The sequence below is a fragment of the Typopeltis vanoorti genome, chromosome 17 (assembly GCF_054136105.1).
Source record: "Typopeltis vanoorti isolate ZY-2024b chromosome 17, IOZ_Tvanoo_1.0, whole genome shotgun sequence".
In the NCBI taxonomy this organism is placed as follows: domain Eukaryota; kingdom Metazoa; phylum Arthropoda; class Arachnida; order Uropygi; family Thelyphonidae; genus Typopeltis; species Typopeltis vanoorti.
Genome location: NC_143565.1, coordinates 83,905,655 through 83,928,164, shown reverse-complemented (window position 1 = coordinate 83,928,164; position 22,510 = coordinate 83,905,655).

Genomic DNA, 22,510 nt, shown 5'->3' with positions numbered 1-22,510 from the left:
GGGGGAACAGAAATACCTTCAGATAGTATAATGATTTCATGTTTAATATGAAATCAAAATACTATCTGAAGCTTTCTGTTTAACAAAATCTTAAAAGATGGGTATCTCCATCACTTTGCTGAAGCATAGTCTTCATTTCTTTCATTCACTTTATTACATAGTAGAGAAATTGTGGAACCTAAGAATTTGTAGCAAGTTTTGTAGACTTGGAAAATCCATATGACAGGGTGCCAAGAGAAAAGTTTTTCAAATTATATGGGATAACTGGAACATTGTACAGATCAATTCATAATCTACATTGGCAAATGTAACTGAAAAGCAAAAACGATATTTATATAAGTAAAATAGATGGTAGTTCTGGTAAGAAGAAACAGTCTGGTGATAATCTGAAATTAAGGGCTATGATGACAAATGCTTTGATGCATAGCCTAGCAGCTTCCTACACTTGAATGTGTTTAGTATGAGGATTTTGGAGAAATTATTTATTGGTATGAGACCTAATACAGAGAATGAGGGAGACTAGATTATGATGGGAGAAATGGCAAGAATCTCAGCATAAGAGCGACTAAGCTATACAATTATGATACAAATATGCTCACTAATGGAGGTGATTATGATGAAAAGATGATTTTGTGTTCGTCTGGTTCAGACTTAAGTACATGTAAGGATGTCTGTATAAGTGAAGCGTTAGATGTGAGCAGGAATGTGAAAGATGTTCAACTAGGTCATGCAGACTAAAGAGGGGAGTATGCAAAATAGCAGCGTATAAGAAACAAAATGGGTCAAGTTTGTCACCTTAGTGTTGTGGCCTCCAATTATTGGCATTAGTGAGACCTGACTCTCACAAGCAGATGTACTAACTAGTCTCGAGTGTAAAGTGTAAAAATGCTGTAAAGAGTATACAGCATTTTTAGGAAGGATAGAAAAGATAGGAGAGGAGACGAGATTCTAATTATATTGGATCATTTAAGTCCGGTTATAGCTATGATTGGAATATTAGTAATAGTTTTCTATCCAGTAGTGCATCTGAATCTATATGTATGTGAGGTGGAGTCTAACAAGATAAAATACATGGTGGGGCTTTGCTACAGATGTAGGGAAACTGCCAGTGGCAATACCTTCATTGTCAAATAAATATAATGGGTAACTAAACGATTAATCACCTGACTTTATCTACACATTGACTGAGTAGTAGTAAAATCTAATGGGGGGAAAAAATGAAGCTGAATTAATGGAGCTGTTGTGTGACAACTTCCTTAAGTTGAGATAAGAGAGTTGGAGGTGGGGGCAGTTAAAGATAAAACTATTGTTCTGCCTCTGGTTGGTATGTGTATGGATATTCTATTTAGAAAATGTTACATTCTGAACTTCAAAGCAGGAAATTATGACCAACTGAGAATACTAAGTTCGATCCCACAGTACTGGTTGCTAGACGAGAAGGATATTGGCAGTAAATACATCAATGATGGAATATCAGACTCTGATCCTAAAGTGAGAAGAATAAACAGGGTGAGATTGGAATGGATGTGTAACCATATTAAGCAAGAGATTCTTAAAGAAAAAGGTGTGGAAAGTGTACCATGTGCATAAGGATGATGTCAGTTATGAAAATTATATGGATCAGTACCAGAAGAGTTACAACTATTGTATGGAAAGCTAAGTGTGACTATGAAAAGAAACTGACTCTGCAAGCTAAAGAAAACCCAATGGAATTCTATCATTATGTTGCAAGTAAAAGAAAGAATGAATGCCAATTTTGCTAAAGGCTATCAAACCAGGTGTAACATACAGCTCAAACTACCTCAATGGAGGAAGGAACTCAGGTGTGTGAGGAGAAGGTATTAGAGCTGTTGAATAAACTGAATAAGAATTTGGGAATAGGAACTGATGGGATTTCAGCATGGAAACTTATAGAATATTCAGCTGTATGGCTATTCCTTTAGCCTGATTGTATAATTTGAGTCTGGGCATAGGGAAGATTCCCCAGGAGTGGAAAGAATGTATGATATTGCCATTGCACAAGGGTGGTGTGTCCAACTATTGACCTATTGTTATCTCTGGAGTGGTAGTGAAAATTTTGAAAAAGTTCATAAAAATTTGCATACAACAATGGGTTGATAGCATGGGTTTACTAAGAGAATATCATATTTAACTACTTGCACATAAGTAATTCCCCCTTGTGCAACTATTGAGTTACGCAAGGGGAATGGATATACCTTGACACTTTTGGACTTTCCTAAGGCTTTTTACAGACATAAGCTAAAGGATATGAGAATGTATTATAAACTATTAGTTTCAATACAAGAATGGTTTACTGATAGTTATAAAAAATAAATGTGGTGTACCCTCAGGAATCGACCCTTGGTCCATTATTTAGTCTTTATATTAATGACATTGGAAAAATTTTGACAGGAAAACATATAGCTATTTGCTGATTATGCAAAGTAAGTCATGGTAATTAAGAATGTGACTGATATGCAGTACTTCAGAATGATTACCCCAGAAGAAACTGACCAGACTAGGGATCTGAGTTTTACTAGTAGGAGGTTTAAGTTAAGCAAGCTGATATAATAGGGAATGCAAATTTAAATCCGAAGATAACTGCAATGTTGAAATGAACATAGATTGACATGTAAAGATAAGTCATTTTGGCTCTTTGTAAGGCTTAATATGACTATCTATTCTATGAAGGTCTGTTATCCTGTTTTCCGAAGCAATGCAAATAGAGTGGAGAGTAGTGTTAAAGATGACACTGGAGCTGTGGAATATAGATTATGAGGAGAGATTGAGAATTTGTGGACTGCAGATACTAACAAATGAAAAAAAGAGATGATGTGCTAGAGACCTACAAATTTCTGAAATGGTCATACAAAATACCAATAGATGAAATTTTTAATTTATCTCTTAGAGGATCCTGGAGACTTGACTAGCTTCTTTAGGTAGAAGCCAGTCATGAATAACAGTATGAACATCAGCAATTAGACCAAAACTATGAAAATGGTCAGGAACATAGAAAACTTCAATGGCATTTTCAATGGAGAACCTCAGAACAAGTAAAATATTTCAGCTATTTTAGGCACAATTTTTAGTGAAGTTGGCAATTAATTACAGAAATGGACTAAGCAAAGCTGATATAATAGGGAGCCAAAACACTAAATTAGCAGTATGCAATACAGCATTCAATTTTAACTTATGGATCTGAAGAGTTGGGTTGAAAAAGAACAGCAAATGAAAGACCATAAATGGCAGATATGAAATTTACCTGAAAAAATTAGGGGAGTGATAGACGGCATCAATGGTATCATCATATTAAACTTGAAGACATTCTAAAGGAACCAGACATTGCTGACATTCATGAATGTGATAGCAGAGCTAATCTCCTGTGGTATGATCACTTAAGCAGAATAAGGGAGAAAAGGTTAGCAAAACAGCTGTTTGATGCCAAGATGATAGGAGAGAGACCCAAAGGAAAACTGAGATTTAGGATTGATGCATTCAAAAATGCCCTAGAAGACAGAAATATGACAATTTTGATGTCTCGGCATGTGATAAACTAATTTGGAAGAAAATTGTTGATAGGAGATTAGTAATAATGTAAACTTAACCATCTAGTATGATAATTGTATCATGTACTCCCCCCTGTTCCACTTGAGAGTATATATTAGGAAACTGATGCTATGGGGGGACTCTAAAACTTAGACCCCCCCAAAAAAGTTTTGTTTTCAATTAATTTCTTATAATTTTATTATTACACAATACCTTTACAACCTATAAAGGCATAATCAGATCAGTACTAACATATGTAACAAACAGAAAATTAGGCAGATCAATGAAACCCACTTAGATGAAAACATTAAGAAAAATTGAATGCATAATAAAATTAAGCAAAAATTCACAAATCAGATAAAACTGTAAAATACAGCCAACAAATGATTGGATCCAAAAACAGAAAACAGAATGGAAAAATTATATAGAAAGAATGCAGGATAACAGATGAGCAAAAAAAGAAGTGTAAAGGACTGGATACAAAAGGGAATGGAAAATAGAGGCATTACAAGCAATATATGCATTATATATATATATATATATATATATATATATATATATAATAGTAACTTAATAGTGAAAAGAAGAACTTTATAACCTTGAAAGGATGTATAAATGAACTGTTATTGATTACATAAGAAAAATAAAATGCCAGCATAATCTCTTGTCTAGCAGAAAAATCGACACACATTTTGGATTCTAGTCACCAATAGCCCACAGAAACTCATTAGTACATGTAAATATATGTACTAATGATTAGAAGAAAGACAGTCTCACCATCTTTTATTCATCATTGCCAAAAGAAATGTGTGTGCTCATATCTGGAAATGACAATGGAGAGGACTACCTGCCAAGCAATTTCCAAAAGTTAGGGCTGAAAAGAGCGCTACCCATCCCTTTGGGGAACAAAATGGTATTAGAAGATTTATATGTATTTATAAAAATTAAATCATAGTAATGTGGACATACACATATGAAATCTGCTAATAAATTTTTTTTGCTGCAACTATGTCTGTTATTGCCAATAAATCAACATTTGCAGAGATGTGAGTTAAGTCTATCTTTGTGGTTGCTAGAGAATGAGGCAGCCACAAAATTCACCACTTACTTAGGAAATGGGTATGGAGATTTCATCTTTGTACATTTTCAGTGAAATGGCAAATGTCATACTGAAAATTATCAATATTATTTCTTTTGTATAATCTCATCAATTGGTGTGAAAAAATGTTGGAAGATATCAAAGTACACATTATGAGCAATACAGTGATACCTCAGCTAACGAAGATTTCTTTTCGCTGTTTTTCGGACTCAGCTAACGAATGTTTTAGTGGATGTGTGCGCTAACATAAAGCAGCAAACATGAATGGTCAGGCCATTCCAGGAGCTTATCTTTTCCATCTGTGTGTGTGTGACAAAGAAATGAGCTGACCACATCACATAGGGGAGACCCACCAACCCCGACTGGGTTGTTTATGTTCAAGACAGCAAGAAGCGAGATGCCTCATACCAGTGTCAGTACGGTGCACACTCTGTGTGGCTGTGAATGCGAGAGGTAAGTGTGATAGCATTTATTCTTTACTTGGCTAAATTCTACTATGAGGGATTCATTTATAATTAGTAAATTCTATTCTTATCTAATTAAAAAAATAATATGCTATATGTCATATTTCTTTTATATTTTTCAGAAAAATTTTCTCTTGACAATGGGTCCAAAAAAAGTAATCGACAAACCCAAGAGAAGCAGAAAGTTGCTCACAATTGAGCAAAAGAAAGAAATAATTTCAACATATGAAATAAGAGTCAGAATTGTGGATTTAGCAGTCAAGCATAGCATCATCAATAGCTACAATTTTGAAGGAGGAGGAGATTAAGGCAGCTTCAGTTGCAGCTGGTGTGAAGACCTTGGCCTCTCAATCCCAAAGAAGTTCTGTGAATGAAGAAATGGAAAAGCTTCTGATGATCTGGACAAATGAGCATCAAATGACTGGTGACACAATGACTCTACTTTCCATTCTCCTTCATCTAATTGGGTAGCTGTTCATCTCAGTCTTTGGTGAGTTTTTGCACTTTTATAGTGTGCTTTTTACTGTTTTATAAAACTTATCTTTAAACAGTAGGCAGCATCCAGAACGAATTAAACGATTTTCTATAGAAACCTACGGGAAATCACGTTTCGGCTAACGAAGATGATTCCAGAATGAATTATCTTCGTTAGCAGAGCTATCACTGTATTTGTCTCTAAGAAAAAGGAGCCCTTTTACATTGGTGTATGTAAAGAAATATCCATTTCTACACTGTCACAGAACCTGTTCTTTGTGCATGACAATTCTGATTTCCCCAATTTTGATATTCTGTTCATTAACTTTATCACCATCATGAAGGAACTTCCTTGTATAGTTCATTGGGTAATACACCGTGCTTGGAAAGAAGTCTGACTTCTTTCCAAGTGTGAGCAACAAACAACCATGGTACCTACCTCAATAAGATGTAGGACCGCCTTTCGCTGTAATGACTGCAGCAATCCTACAGTACATATGTGATCAATGGGAATTTTGGATCATCCTTCCTGTTGGCAAGCGATGAGGTCCTGAACTATTGTGGGGCAGATGTCCCTTGACCTCACCTGATGTTCCAGTTCATCCCACAGATGTTCAACAGGGTTGAGATCGGGGCTCTGTGGAGGCCAGTCAAGTGTGGTGATGTTCATGTCTACAAACCATGCAGTTACAGCAGTAGCCTTATATGCTGCATTGTTTTGCTGAAAGAGATTATGGTCAGTTCTGTAGAATTGCCACAAATGCCCATGAGAGCTATAGAAAAAGGCACAATGCAGAAACAGAGTGCCTAAGGGAAACTGACTGGAGGGAGTCTCTGAGAGAAGGGTCACCTATTAAGCAGATAGCCTTCTTCTGTATATCATCTAGAATTCTTAGGGACATCGTAGGTGCACCACTCCAAATGTGGAAATAATATTCCAAGGTTGATCAGATCTGAGACTTATGAAATGTTAGGAGTTGAGCAGAAGAGAGGTAATGTTTTGAACAGAAAAGAACACCAAGCTTTTTTTTAGATGCTGAGGAGGTTATATATGTAATATGTTTGTGCCAGGATAAACTGGATGTGACAGTTAGCCCAAGAAGAGCAAGTTGATCTTGAAAGGAAATAGGAACATTATCAAAAGTAAGTGGAAATGAAGTATGATCTTTCTTATGGATAATAAGGCAGGCCTGAGTTTTTATGGCATTGAAATTTACTAAGTTGTCTTCATCCCATTCGAGAATGTTAAGGAGATCAGTATTTAAGTCATTGGGTATGGAAAATCTTGAAGCTTCTATCATTTGATTGTTACAAGGTTTCTCAAATGAGGCAAATGATGAGCACTGTCATCGGCTAAACTGTGAATAGGATTTGAAGTCAGAGAGAGAGAGAAGGTCATTGATAGAGAACCCTGAACAGACCTTGCATTATATAAAATAAAAAAAAAAATAAGGGGAGGAGATAAAATTGAATGTAAAAATTACAAGAAAATTTCCTAAGATTTTAATGAGCATGCACATATGCACATGGAATTATTTAAAAATCTGATTTGAGCGAAGCTACATTTAGAGCCAATGTCAGGTTATATTACAAAGACATGAAATGATGGTTCAATTTTAAATAAATTTTGATGCACTGCCTTTAACTTTCCTTCATCCATGGGTACTAGTGATAGAAGATTGTTATTCAACAGTTACATTTCTAACACTAAGCATGTTGACTGTTTTTAGACCATTGCATTTGTGTGTGTAATTTCAGTGCCTTGATGATGCTAGCTGGAGTTTGCAAAACATTAATTTTGTATACAAAGTTAATTGAGCCAATTAAAATTACCTATTGCAATCCATTCCTATGTAGCTTATTTAATTTTTTCTGAAAACTTCAACATGACTGCTACTAACGACTAAAATCTAAATATGCAAATGCAAGAATTTAATTTGAAATCCCATGCAGCATTGGCATGTTGTGTAATGATTCATGTCAACATTTCTGGAACATAAGCTACATGGAACTGGCATTAAAATAACTGCGTGGAAAGGCTTATGTGTTCGTCACACATGTTGAATTGGATTTTAACAGTATTGACGCGAACACAGATTGTTAAGAAAACAACTATTTATTAACTTAAAAGCTAATATTTTGATATTTTGCTGATATTATATCCAGCATCTTCAGAGCACACAAACAAAGTTTGTGTGCTCTGAAGATGCTAGATATAATACCAGTGAAATATTAGCTTTAAAGTTAATAAATAGTTATTTTCTTGTGTGCTCTGAAGATGTTGGATATAATACCAGCGAAATATTAACTTTTAAGTTAATAAATGGTTATTTTCTTAACAATCTGTGTTCGCATCAATACCGTTAAAATCCAATTCAACATGGCATTAAAATAAATAATTTACTGTATGCCCACAGATGCGAGACCCTTTGACACTTCTGTGCATGTCAGAAGGAGAATCCATTCCGATAATAGGGTAATCAATCCGTCTTGTGGGACAAGTTGCTCATTATTACACGTTGGGAAATTAACTTTTCTTTTATGAACATTGTAGTTTTTAAAGTGGTAACTATGTCGCTTGTATAACAGTTTGAAAATTTTACGTACAAAGCACGTGATTTCATGTGTCGGTGACAAATTCGTACATCCTTTATTTATTTCTCCCCTTCAGCATGAATTGACTATTCTTGGCAGTCTGCCAGACTCAGTTCTATGAAGTGTGGGTGTACTATACATGCTAACATCATCATAAGCACTCTAAAGATACATTCTCAGTAAAGGCTGAGAATCAAATGAGCTTGAGAAGATGTATTCAGTATAGACAACCTAACAGCAGACCGGATAAAGATTATTTCATCATCAGGTGGAAGAAAGCTGGGCTATTACACACATCCCAGACACAGTTCCTAGAAGAGGGTGAAGTGCTACAGAACTCAATTAACTGCAATAGAAGTGATGGTGCAATCTTGCACAAATTTTGACACTGTTCTATTCTATTTGTGGTAATCATCAATCACCACAAAGAAGTGGCTGTTGTCCTCCAGAAACTCCATGCATGTGACTAATACTCAAGGTCATTTCATTCTCAATCTTTGCTGAGTGAGTATTTTTAAGTGCCTTTGATAATGCTAGCTTGAGCTGACAAAACTTCAATGTGTAAATAATTAGTTAAGAAATTATATATTTTCATGCCAGTTCATAGTTTTTTATTCCTGAAAATTTGTGGAAATGTATAATATCTAGAAGGAAGAGGGGAAAAAAAAAACTTTATAAATAAAAGTGACACAAAATATAGTCACTTCTCTGTATAGCAAACACCATTTTAGTCAAGTCACTCACTTTACCCAGTCCCAATCAAAGCCTTCTAACAAATTGCATTGGTCCTTATAATTTTGCTATAGTGAGAACTGCCTATATTTGGAGTAAGTGTTCATTATTTATCTAATAACTTGAATATATTATTAATGTGAAATAAATACATGCACACATATACTAACCACTGAACAGTTTATTGGCTGGCCACAAATCCTGAGCAGTGGTATATACTGACCCACAATACAGCTGTTCCCCACTATGGTCACTGATTTACAGTGTTACGGAGAACTAGCCAGTAGCTACAACAGTCCACACAGTGTCTAAAATATTTACACAGCTAGCACAGTCATGTTGCTACTAGCTATAATAAATGGCAGCTTCCAGTTAATTAGGAGTGCCATCTGCACAGTATCTTCTCGATAACAGATCATCACAGTTTGATTGTGCTTGAATTCTAATGAATGGAGTAAAAAAAGAAAAAAAAAAAAAAAAAAAAGAAAGAGAGAGAGAGAAAGAAAGAAATTAGTGCTTCTGCTTCACCAACAAATACAACTTTCACTCTCTTTTTTGTTTGTTTTTATTATTTTTTTAACTGACTTCCAGCATCAACAATTTGAAGAAGATGGTGTGCAGACAGAGTCCTTATAACAAATGTTTCTGCATACTTGATTACTCTAAGACCAACAACTTTTGGATTCCTACATACAGGTTTCCATCATACTACACAACATACTAATTCACACAGAGTAAACATTTGAGAAAGGCTGTCTATTAGTGACATCAATTTATGCAATGAACCTAACAAAATTATTCATCAAAATACATTTCATTTTTACAGGATTCATCTACAACTATAATAAAAACAGAAAATTTTTACAAAATAGCTTTCTGGATGGCAAAGTTTGTACTCTGCAAGACCTCATCACCTTAGTAAGGTTCAGAGATGGCAAACAAAGTAAGTGGTGTTCTATTGCTGTAACAGGATATGACACTAGAGTTTCATCAAGAAAATCTGAATGTCTGCAAGATTAAAATGTTTCATGTATGTATACATGTGTGTACGCATGAATATATATATATATATATATCAACATCTGTGCAAAATTATGACATCACAGGTTATTTCACAGCAGCTTTAATTAGAACCATAGATTAATTTTTATATTTTGAAATTACATAATCTTAAATTTCATTTTTCATATACAGAAGGAATGGATGTTATCAGTATAAAATGAAACTTATGATAATGGCTTTGTTTCACAAAATGTTCCATATAGGAAAAAAGCTTTTTTTAAAAAAAAGATTTTTTAAATTTATTTTTAATATAATTTCTGGTTTATCTTTTTCAAAGGATTTTTAGAATATTTTCGAATTAATTTTTTTGTGACAGTTTAAAAATTTTAATTAGAGCAACAATGATTAAATTGTCTATATACTTTATCGTAACAGCAGCATGAAGTATCAGATAATATACAGAAAAGAAGCTGCATATTTATAAACACAGGTGTAAGAAATCAAAACTAAATATTTGAATTAAAATTACATGATAAGAAATTTAATGTCAAATATTCTACAAAATTCTTTGTAACTCTTAACTGTAATTGATGATAGTTCATTTTCTTCTGTACAACTGTGATTCATAAATAATAACAAATTAGCTTTCTTTTCTCATAACATTTTATGACATATGCTTATAATGAGACAATCATAACATTATAACTGTACTTAAAAATGTAATAATTTCTACCTAAATTACAACTTCATTTAAGAAAACAATCTAAAAGAGAAACAGTGTTATTCACAATAATCTTCAGTGAGCAAAGTGTTTTTGTGTAAACACCATCATACCCACTGAGATTTTCCCACAATTTAGAAAATTATTCCTATATAACGAGGCACTATACTTCTTAATGAACTATTTAAACCTAAACCACAATATTATGTAATGTTATGAATAGAATGAACTCCATGAAACATGAAGCATATCATGTTAGCAGTGAATACATTGATCTTGAGCTGCACAGGGTCACATCTTCTATGCACAACAACTTAAAGGCTTAAAAAGTGAGAATACATTATGTGGCTGGGGTAAGGCACTGACTGGTAGGATTTCAAATACTTAATAATTTTTTTTCTTCACACTGATTAAAAAAAAAAAAAAAAAAAAAAAAAAATCAAACTTTTAAAGCAGAAAACTAAATGAATAAATCTGAGGAGCGTTGGAATTTTAAATTAACCAGAACAGAAATACCAACATTTATCAACTGCAACATAAGGTGTATAAAAACTAGTCCATTCATGGTGGACTATAACTAATTTGCAAGAATACTCTTCCACAAATAAATGTTTTGCAGCACTTAATTTATTTTGGCTTTATAACGATTTTAACTTATTTCCTGTTGTGCATAAAGGTATACAGAATACTATTATTAGTGGTTTGTGTGTATGTATATATATATATATATATATATATATTTTATTATTTCCCTCTTTAGAAAGTGCAAGTTAACACTGAACAGTTCTTAGGATATTTTTATGCATGTTTTTTTATGGAAATTTAAATGTTTTTTAGTTATAAAAGAATATAGGTAAATATATTTATATGCAGTGAGCTGTTATTATTGTTGCTGCTGTTGCATAAACTGTTCAGTCAATACTAGATAATAACTACATTTTAAAATTTTTTCTACATATTTTTAACAATCAGTATATGAGGAACACCAACATCACTGTATTAAGTCTATACACCAACAGTGTAAGTCTATTTTGTTTTAATCTTAATACCTCGCTAGTGACACCAAAGACAAACTATCTCTACAATGGGTTCTATTGCATTACTAACATCCACAGACCAAAGCCCACAGTTTCCTGCAATAAGAGCAATTTTACCATTGTACATTTTATTAACACATCCTATAAAGATCTCTTTAGATCACTAATATTCAGCATTATGTACTAACGTACATACCTCTAATGCTAACGGTTTGCAGGTTCCTATAACACTACAGGCATAGAATAATGCAGTAACATATCAGTTCTATATACTGTCACGGTTATAGCATTCACAATAGAAAGCCAATTATTATACTTCTCAATAAATATCTAACAACAAAAACAACAGTTTTCATTTTTCTAAAAATTCAATTTAACTGATTACCCCACTGCGTAATGGAAGTTTTAGAGGTTAATTTAAAAAGTAAACAGGAGCAAGCAACTTGTGATTGTAAATTGATACCTGTGACAAACTTATTATGCACTGCTTAATTCTACAAAGCACCAACCTGTAGTCGTAGAATCTTAAGTAAATGCAATGTACATAAATCTTAACATTAATCAACCTTGAGTAACATAACATCATTTACAAAATGCATAATATACAAGGAAATTCAGCTTTCTATGAATATGCGAAACATATAAATGAGAACAAAAGAGAAAAAAATCGGTGGGATGAAATCTGTAATCCTGAAATGCTCCTACATAAAATTATTTGTCTTCTATCACTTATGCCCATCTATACTGATAATCAACAAGGGCAACATTAATAAAATAACTCTGCTTAGACATGACATGAAGTGGCATAAGTTATATCACTGAAGTCACAGGAAAATATTTGTTCCTTTTAAAATTCAGAACGTAGACTTTACTGTTCTACTGAATCACATTTCAAGGCAACTGAAAATCTGATTAAAGTATGAGATATGGTCTAAATTTTGATGACTAAGATTCATTTCTTAAAAAAAATATATGTGAATGTCAACATAGATGGAAACAAATGTTTAAAAATCAAAATTACTTTCCTAATAAACTTGAAAAAGAATAAATTTTGGGTAGCACAGAAGAGCATATCTTAGTCATCTCTTTTACAAATGCTATTTCATTGGTATCCAAATATATGTTATGAAATATATGTATAATAAATTTCATTTCCATGAAATTTAAACATGACTAGTTTATTTATGACTTAAAGACTGTTAACTTTACTTAAATTTCATTTTGCAAGTCATTCCTGTATATGAAATTTAAACTTCCAGTCTATTATTACCTAAATTCTAAAATCATTTGGAAAAAAAAAAAAATAAAAAATCAGCGCTACAAAATAGAATAAATCTAAAAAAGGTGGGTAGATGCTTATGAAAGAAAAACAAACAGGGGGAGGAGGAAATACAGACTCAATGATGATAACTGTATCTACATTTATAAAAGTGATAGTGAGATCATATGTTAACTAGCAAATTATGAATTGCACATGAGCACTGGACATAAATGATAGCTTATCTGTTGTGACAAATATTCCAAAAAACATGTAGGTTAACAATAAGACAATTTAAGGTGCTGAGCTCTGATGGCGAATAAAACAATGCACTTATTTCAGCAATGAAAAAATAACATATGGCACTTCACATGTCTTAGCAATGGGTTGTAAGACACTATCAGGATGTTTGCAATTATTGCAAAGCTTTAAATGTGCTTTCGGGTACGGTTCTAGCAACTGGCGGTTATCACAGAAAGTATCTACAAAGTTCCCGCCTCTTGGCAACTCCAAATGATGGACGGGAAAAAAGCATACATATAAACAGGACTGATGTATTTATACTGATTTTAGAGTAGTATTTTACATATGTAGCGTTTTGTCACATTTCAATAATCAACAACTTCCTGTACAAATTATTTAAATTCTTCGTTAACAGAGTGCATTCCAAACATGTGTTAAAACTACTTTCAAAATCTTTAGTCTTCAAAACAATAACATACTTTTGGCAATTTATGTTATGATTGTTACAATTTAAATGACACTGCCATTGCCAACAATCAGCCACCTATCTAACAGCATCACAGATAAGATAAGCAAATGGATGAAAAGTACTAATTTAAAAGTATAAAGTGAGTGCCCTCAATATAACCAAAATATCCAAGCACATAAAATAAAATGCCCAGTACAAAAATCAAAAATTTACCCTGTTAGGATGTCAGCAGTTCTTATATTTATACAAAATACAGTATTATCTTTCAAGAAATAATGAGTTTTAGTTTTATAAGAGATTCTTTTTTTTTTTTTTTTACTGCAGATAAAACTTTGCTTATGAAATTAGTCTAGCTTCAATTTAAAACCTTATATCAAACCTTTTATTAGGTTGAAATTTTTTGATATATAAAACTATTTTCTCCAAAATTTTCATTTAACATCTTTAAGGAAGACATGTTTATAATAAACATCACCATAATAAAGTCCAGCAATCCTTCAGAACAAAGGTTCTCTACTTTAACATGTATCCAAATTATCAAAATCCTTACTCTGCAAGTTTAACATGATTTTCAGGAGCTAAAAAATAATAATAAACAAATAAAAATAAACAAATCTTTTGACAAAATACTTTAATCTGGAATTATCAGTGAAATATGAATCTTTTTCTTAATAATTAAATAAAGAAAGGATTTTGACAGTTTGTAGATCTTTTAGCCTATTTAATAATTAAAGCTGAAGACCATTGTTCTGAAATGCACTTCAGTATTGTATGATATGCCATTTTAGCACAGTATCTAAAATATATTAATAAGCAATCTCACACTACAAAATTTGAAAAACTTATTTAATTAAAACTGGCAGGAGAAAAGAATACAAAAACATTCAATTTATGATTTATACATAACCAACTTTCTGATAGCATTTTTACTGGCAAATACAAGGAATATATTCCAGTTATCCTGTGTTCATCGCAACTTAAAATTTTTATCACATTACAATGCTAATTCCTTATGTTACAAGTTGAGAGTATCTACACATATATCAAGGATGACTCAAAAGAAAACTTTTTCAACCTTTTAAGTTCACAAATCATTATCACTTAAATGTGCATCCAATATCTGTCTTCAAATTAAAAAACTATTAGCCATTTTTTAAATTGCAAAAAACTATAGAAACAAACATATTAATCTATAAAAATCAGAATTTTTTAAAATCACCCTTTTAGGTTGTGATTTTATTCGTGAACCAGAGGAACTTTTTCTAAGTCTTTCTTTGACTTGTTCTCTAGTTAGTCAATTTCTAGCACAGACAAGTAGGTTTTTTTCTCCTGGAAACGGTTTTTTTTGGATTCTATGTCAAGAAAATTGATATAGAACCTATGGTATTTCAGCCAATAACATAATGTGTAAGGGACATGAGGTGGCAGCACTTGTTTTCCAGTCTCTTCACTGGATGCCACTTAAGTTTAGTGATAGTTGTGGGTCAGCTATCTCTGATTGGCTACCAGTGAAGGTCGAATTGTCCACTCAGTCTCCAAAAGTTAGATAGGGCTAAAGCAGCTTCACCTAATTACCTATTAAGGGAATAAAAAGCATTAGCACATTTGGATTATTATTATTATTATATGACACTTCCAAGGACTCAATGCAGGATGATACTATGATCTGGCCAATATTGAGAGAACCGAATGAAAACTAACATGAAACAAAAAAGAAAGAAATGCATATCCATTTGACTGCCATCAAAAACAGCCAAAGAACACAAGCAAAAATTCTGTTATAAATTAATAACTAAGCTTAACATCACACACACACACACATTTTTGTTACTTCTGCTGCTCTAGTGGGGAAGGGCATAATAAGACACTACTTAGCACTTGTTATAAGCATTCCTTTATATCATGCAAAACAAAAATTTGCTCAGTAAAAAATTAACAACTTTATGATAAAATAAAATATTATTATAATATCAGGAAGTGGCAATGTTTGTTAAAGTTATTTATATTAATTATTACCTATTATCATCATCATTCATAATACTAACCAGGTTTCAGCTTTCATGTTCTTAATATATTTATAAAATATTTTTATAAATCTTAAATGTAATTAATTCACAGTCCAGATTAGAGAAATTCATCATTACTGCAGAAGCCATCATCAAAGGAGTGACTTATTTCAATAATAATTTTACTGAGGTATATAAATTATCAAATTAGTTTTAAATGTAAATTCTTGGGAGTGGAAAAGTGACAGGAAAAGTAGCAGTCCAAAAATGGTAACAGGTCAGCGAAGTGCTTTATATAAGGATATACTGAAAGATAGAAACTTTAGTTTCATAAGGTAGACATAGAAGAAACTTTAAAATACATGACAGGTCAGAAATAAGGAGGTATTTCAGGTTAAGAGCATGTTTATCAAGAATGAGAAGACTAGAATGTTTGCTCAAAAAGTGTTGAATGAGTGGAATGGATTGCCAAAGGCAATTGTGTTTTACTAGCAAATGAGTTTTAGAGTGGGCCTTTCACAATGAATTCTTTAGACTTTATGGAGCTGCCTGTATAATAATAAATTGTATTAAAATTTTTTCAGAAAAATTCAAAAGTCTGAAATTTCTTAGTATAAAAAACTTTAATTAAAAGCATGAGGATTATCTGCTTCATCAATTTCCATTCAATAATGCAAACAACCGGGAATATGAATCATAACTTAAATTCAAAGCAACCAAGGTACCGTTAATAGTTTCATTTGAAAGGAAATAAGTGTTTAAAATGGCCAGCACAGAATTCAAAGTAAGTGAACATCTGCGAATAAAGTGCAGTTTATTTCTTGCAAAGAGAATAAATAAAAATAACAACATTTTTGAAATACTGAAGTCAACACAGGGCATAATTATTATTATTGTTTTGTCACTATTGTATCCATTTTGTCTGTCGATCAAACAGAGAAACCCAATGTGAGTCCTGACGGTGAGGTCCACGATAACGAATGTCCTGATATAACTTACTAAACTTTGTATGTTGATGTGAGGAACAAGTCCTATAGTCTTTCTTTGATCAAGGATGAATTGGTATAATTTAAATGGTTATTGTGTTAACTGTTTAGTGTCTCCATAAACACTATTATGTCAGTGTATAAATGACAAATTAAGAACATTTCCATACTTATCAACAGCAACGGCATGACATCTACACAGTATCCAAACTAAAAGAAATTTAAGCATCTTTTATCATGTATAGTGGCCTTCTGATTGTGTATATTTTTATTCTACATGATGGATTTTTAAAAAAAACTACTGATTATTTTCATTGATTTTAATAGTAACACACAAAACCTCATGTCTATATAATTAATATACTCAAATCCCGAATATGAATTTATACATTATTCAGACTCCAGAGTCTTAATCAGCATAATTTTAACATCATCATTATCATCATCAAATTCCTGCCATGTACCCTAAAGGGGTGTACAGGATATGATAGTACCACATGAAAAAAATTACATCATTACTAACTTTAATAATTTTAACATGTCCCCCTAAATCAACCATTACCTCAAGATTTTCTAAGATATACCCACATTACAATATTAAACTGGCAACCCCACTACTAGCATATTCTCCTAGTCCATTCAAATTCCCTTGCAAAGCCACAGCATCTGTCCTACTCTTCAGTTATTCTCAAGTTTGAATAATTTGCTAACACCTACACTCAGTCCCTTCCAACTAACTAACTTTCTGTTAGATCTCATTAATTACCTTCAGAGTGAACATGTACACACACCAGGGCACTTCTAGTATGTAGCCTTGTCACTAAGTGACAAGGCTACATACTAGAAGAAAGAAAGAAATTATTGATTCATGATTAAAATTAAATGAATGAATCAAAAGACAACTGTTCATTTTGAAGAGGATTAGTGAGAAGGGAATTTTAAAGTTTAACAGCTGATATGATTAACATTTAATTTTCATATGGTATAATGTCTGTGTATTTTAAAACTAAATTACTGGTAATAGTTTATCCTGAATATCTTAATCAATAATATAATTAATTCAACCCTTTCAAGAAATGGTATAAAATATTAACAGAATATTATATTCTTTTGGTCTTATTTGGTTTCTTTAATATTTTTAAACAATGCCAAAAGGATTGGAAAATATGTCCTAATATATATAGACAAAAATTGCCTAATGTATAATTGAAACAGAAATTAAAAATCTCAATATCAGCAAGATATTCAGAATCAAATTAATGGCATGCATTAAAAAAAAAAAAAAAAAAGACAAGTTTTCTTTTTTGACTCAGAAAAAGAGCAGAGATTGAGACCTAAGATGAAAGATTGAAAATATAATTTTCATATGATTATTTGAATAAGCAATTGTTATTTATTTAAATTTAATTTATTCATTTATTGAGAACTTGAAGGCCACAGAAATACTGTGATGTGTCACTATAAAAATAGAATCTTTTATGGAATAAGTACTGTAATATGGAATAGTTCTACACCAATGGGGTGAAACTAATCTTGTTAACTCTTAATTACCTTGCCACGAATAATAACTTATCTATTATTTAATGATGACACATTGCAGTAAATGTTACTCTAAAAAAAGATAAAAATAAAATGCAATGAATAATCACTTAAACTGTAATTCAAATTCCACTAATCTGAACAAAACTGGATTTAAAAAACTGCAACTTCCAGGATTTGAAACAGTGAACCTAAGAATCAATAATAAAGTAATTCTCTGAAATAACAAATGGATCATCAGAAATGTTTTAATACCTGATAAATATGATTGCTATGACCTTATGGTTTAGAGTGATTGATTACATACTAAATGATTCAACTTTCACATATTACTACAGAACAAGGTATTTAAGATTTGTTACATACTAAAGAATATAACTTATTATAAAAAAAAAAATATTTGTTCAAGTAAATGTCAAAATGCAAGAGTATGCACTTTTATCATATTTAGTAGTTTAAAATTAGCATTTTGATATATCTATTCATTAAAGAAAAATTATTCATGCACCCCCCCCCACACACACACCTCTTCAATTTAGTTAACCTAAGATAAATAGAGCAAAATTTGTAAACAGATTAAAATCTTTTTATAAAGAATGCTTTGGTCATGGAAAATGTTTTGTTCCCAGAACACTATGCATGTACTTCTCTGGCCAGTTTGTCTGAATACACACATTGACAAACATACATAATAGGCTACAAAAACAGAATTAAATAAACTGTTATTAAAAAAAAAAAAAAAAAAAGTTTTGCAGTAAACTAAGTTACTTTACTGAAATGGCACTATTAACTATCTTAGTTTGATAGTTAAACTAGAATGGATAGGGTTAGATATTTGTGCACTGGATTGGAATTAGCTGTCTGATAGGTATCAGCAAGTTATGTATGGAGTAGCAATATCCCAGAAGAGACTCACTAGTGTGGTGTGCCTTAAGGATCTGGTTTAGGACCATTGATGTTTAACCTGTATGTTAATGATATTGGGGAAGGTTTGAATGAGGACATCCAGTTGTTTGCAGATGGTGATGCAGTTGGGAAGAACTATGTGGAGTAGAGCAGATGTTGTGGCTTCCCAGGAGGACTTGAATAAACTGAGTGAATGGGCATGGGAGCAGGTTTGCCAGTTCATTGTTACAAAGTGTAAGGTTTTAAAATTTGGAAAACAAATATGGGATGTAGATTGCACACTTAGTGAGGATATATTGGAGAAGATGGAGGATGATATGATGGAGACATATAAGTTAGTAAGGGATTCTTATCAGATTAACATCAAAGAGGTTTTCCACAGAAAATGCAAGATGGAGAGAGAACAACAGGCTATCCCTGGAAGCCTGTTATAAGGAGGATGTGAGCAAAGGAGTGATAAGCAGGTCTTTTTGCATGGAGTGGTGAATGATTGGAATGCAATGGCTGTGGTGTCTGCAGAGAATGTGAATGTATTTAAGGCACAGTATGATGAGCTGTGTATGACAGAGGGACCTCCCACAATGAGTCTGACTCCATGGAAGCTTGAGAATAATAAATCACTGGGCCAAACACAAAGGGAGATGGTAAGAAAGTTATTTAAAATAAAGTGCTGACAATTTTAAAAGTAAAACTTTTCATTCAGTTTCTAGATTATTGTTTTCTAAAGAAACCACATTTTGTAGATAAATGAGAAATCATAGTGGGGGATCATTTGGATTTGGAACCTTATTTTCTTTGGCAAAAATATAATATGTCAGCATTAGTCAGTCAACACAATTAAAATAAAGTACTAATATGGGAAGTTTATGATTGAGGTAAACAAGTATAACATTATTTAAAATGAAAATTTAATTAATTAATTTTGTCATAATTAAACCTTAATTTAGTATCCCTTGTGTGTGTTCTGCTTCCCAATTTAATGCAACTTGTCATTATGCTAACAGTGCAGTACATCTGACATTGTTTGGCTACCAAAACTTTTAGGCTCTGATTAATAAACTTTAGTTTATTAATCAGAGCCATGTTGGTCATGAATAAGAAACAAGCATCTAAGGCTGCGGTAAAAAAAAAAAAAAAAAAAAAAAAAAGAAAAAAAAAGACAAATGCATAAGTAAAACTGAAAAATGAGTGAAATGATATGGTTAACGACAAACCAAGATTTGTAGAGTTGCTCAGGCTATAAATCATATTTGTAGGGCATACAAAGCATTATTCATTAAATGCTTTTTTTTCTTTTAAACAGATTAAGAACACTGTGTAGGAATGGCTATTAGTTTTTCTTAATTAAAATCCCATCTATTGTTATTCACCAACAAAACATCAAGAGTTGCTAATGGACTATGCTTGTAAAAATAATACAAATGGAATGCAGAACAGTTTAGTGTAGGATAACTGCTATTTAGATCAGATTATCTTATATTAATTTTTTTTTATCAACAGCCAATTTTGATAAAATAAATAAATAAAAAGGAAAGAATAATTTTTGGTTTTATTATTTACCATGTATGTAAACATTTCCTATTGTATTTTGTATATTTGTATATTTCTTGTAATTAGAAATGTTTATAGTCACAAAAGCCAACAAATAACTTTCAAATTGTAACCATTTAAGAAATTATCTCACACGTTTGGTAACCTTATATTTTATAAGTACAGCAATCCCTCGATTAATGCACCTAATGCGTTCTTTAAAACAGGCGCATTAATCGAATATAATAACCTATGGGAAAATGTATAATTCATCCTCAGATTTCTTTTTTGACCCTTAATTTTTTTTTTTATAAAAGAATTAGGGTATGTCTCAGGGCCTAGTTAAAGGAAAACCATGAAGCTGAAAGATGATGAAACATATTCAGAATATAAATTTATTATTCTGCTTCTTAACAAATAATTGAGCTAATGTAGTTTGGTGGGCATTATGTTTCTTTTTTTCATACAACTGACGGTATGGCCCTATTGCGCCTTCTGCAAATTTTTTTCAAATTGTTTCTGTGAAACCTCTTTGGGCATGTCAGTGATTAAATTTTCATATTCTTCAGGATCTTCCCACTGTGCTTCTAAATTTAGTAGGTCAGAATCACCCAATTTCTCAGAATGGGATTGGATTTAATTAATTAGATTAATTTGAAAAGCCTCTAAAATCATTTGCACAATGTGGAAGAATGTGCTTCTAAATGGCTTGCATAATTTCATTTGAGTTTGCGACTTTATAACCAGGCTGAGATTTCTCTGATTTGGCTAGAAAAGTCTTGGAAGGCATTCGTTTCCAAAAAAAGGCCGGTTTCATCAACATTAAATATTTGTTGATCACAATAGTCCCCCTTCTTACACAATTTTCTTCAAAATCTCTGGATATCTCCTTATCTGCACTTGCAACTTCGCCTGTGATTAGAACATTATGTGGCTATTTCTCTTTTTGAAACGCTCAAATCACAGCACTAACATGGAATTCTTCTTTTCCATCATTGATAGCCCTTTCTTTTCAGGTTACAAAGAGACCTTTGATTTAATAAAGCCAGTGTTTAGCGGGATCCGTTTTTGGTTGCAATCTTGGATCCATGTAAAAAGAAGTCTCTCTAATTCAATCATTATAATACTTTGATTTCGAGTGCATGCATGATGAACTTGAAGCAGCCTTACCTTTCTCTTTGTATTCAGCAGTTGATTCACCCATTTTTTGTGTTCTTGTCCTATCTTTGCTCTGGACTCGCTTTGTTCATTTTTCTTTATTATTTCAAGTTTTTCTTCCAATCAGTTTACTTTTCGAATCATTTCCACATTTCTATTTTTTGCTTACTAATTCTTTTACTCATGATTAAATGTTAGGAAAATAATTTAAAATAAAAAAGTAAGGAAAACAATTGCATGAGATATGATCAGCAAAATGCTATGTAAAGCAGATGACATAAATTTTGGCGGTAAATTTGGAACATAGTATATATATATATATGGAAATAGTGTAGTATACCATTAAAAAATAACTTGGTAAAATGTTTCAAATTGGTAACTAAATTATTTCATCCTGGTGAGGATGAAATAATTTGGTTACCGATTTATAATTTAGATGAAATAATATAGATCGAAAATTTTTAAAATCTGTAACATTTATTTTTAAGATGTATATAGGCGCACTAATCGAATTTGGGTATCGAAAAAAAATGACGCACTAATTGGGGACTTATTAATCGAGGGATTGCTGTACAACAATACTGTAAAATAATAAATGACTGAAATAAAATAAATTCACAAGAATATGCAAATAACTTTGAAAATCACATCACAAAAACCTGCATATGGCACATGTATTTCTGTTTCATCATATGAACGCATTCTTATTTAAGCAATCAGGAGACAGTATTGCATCACACTGCTG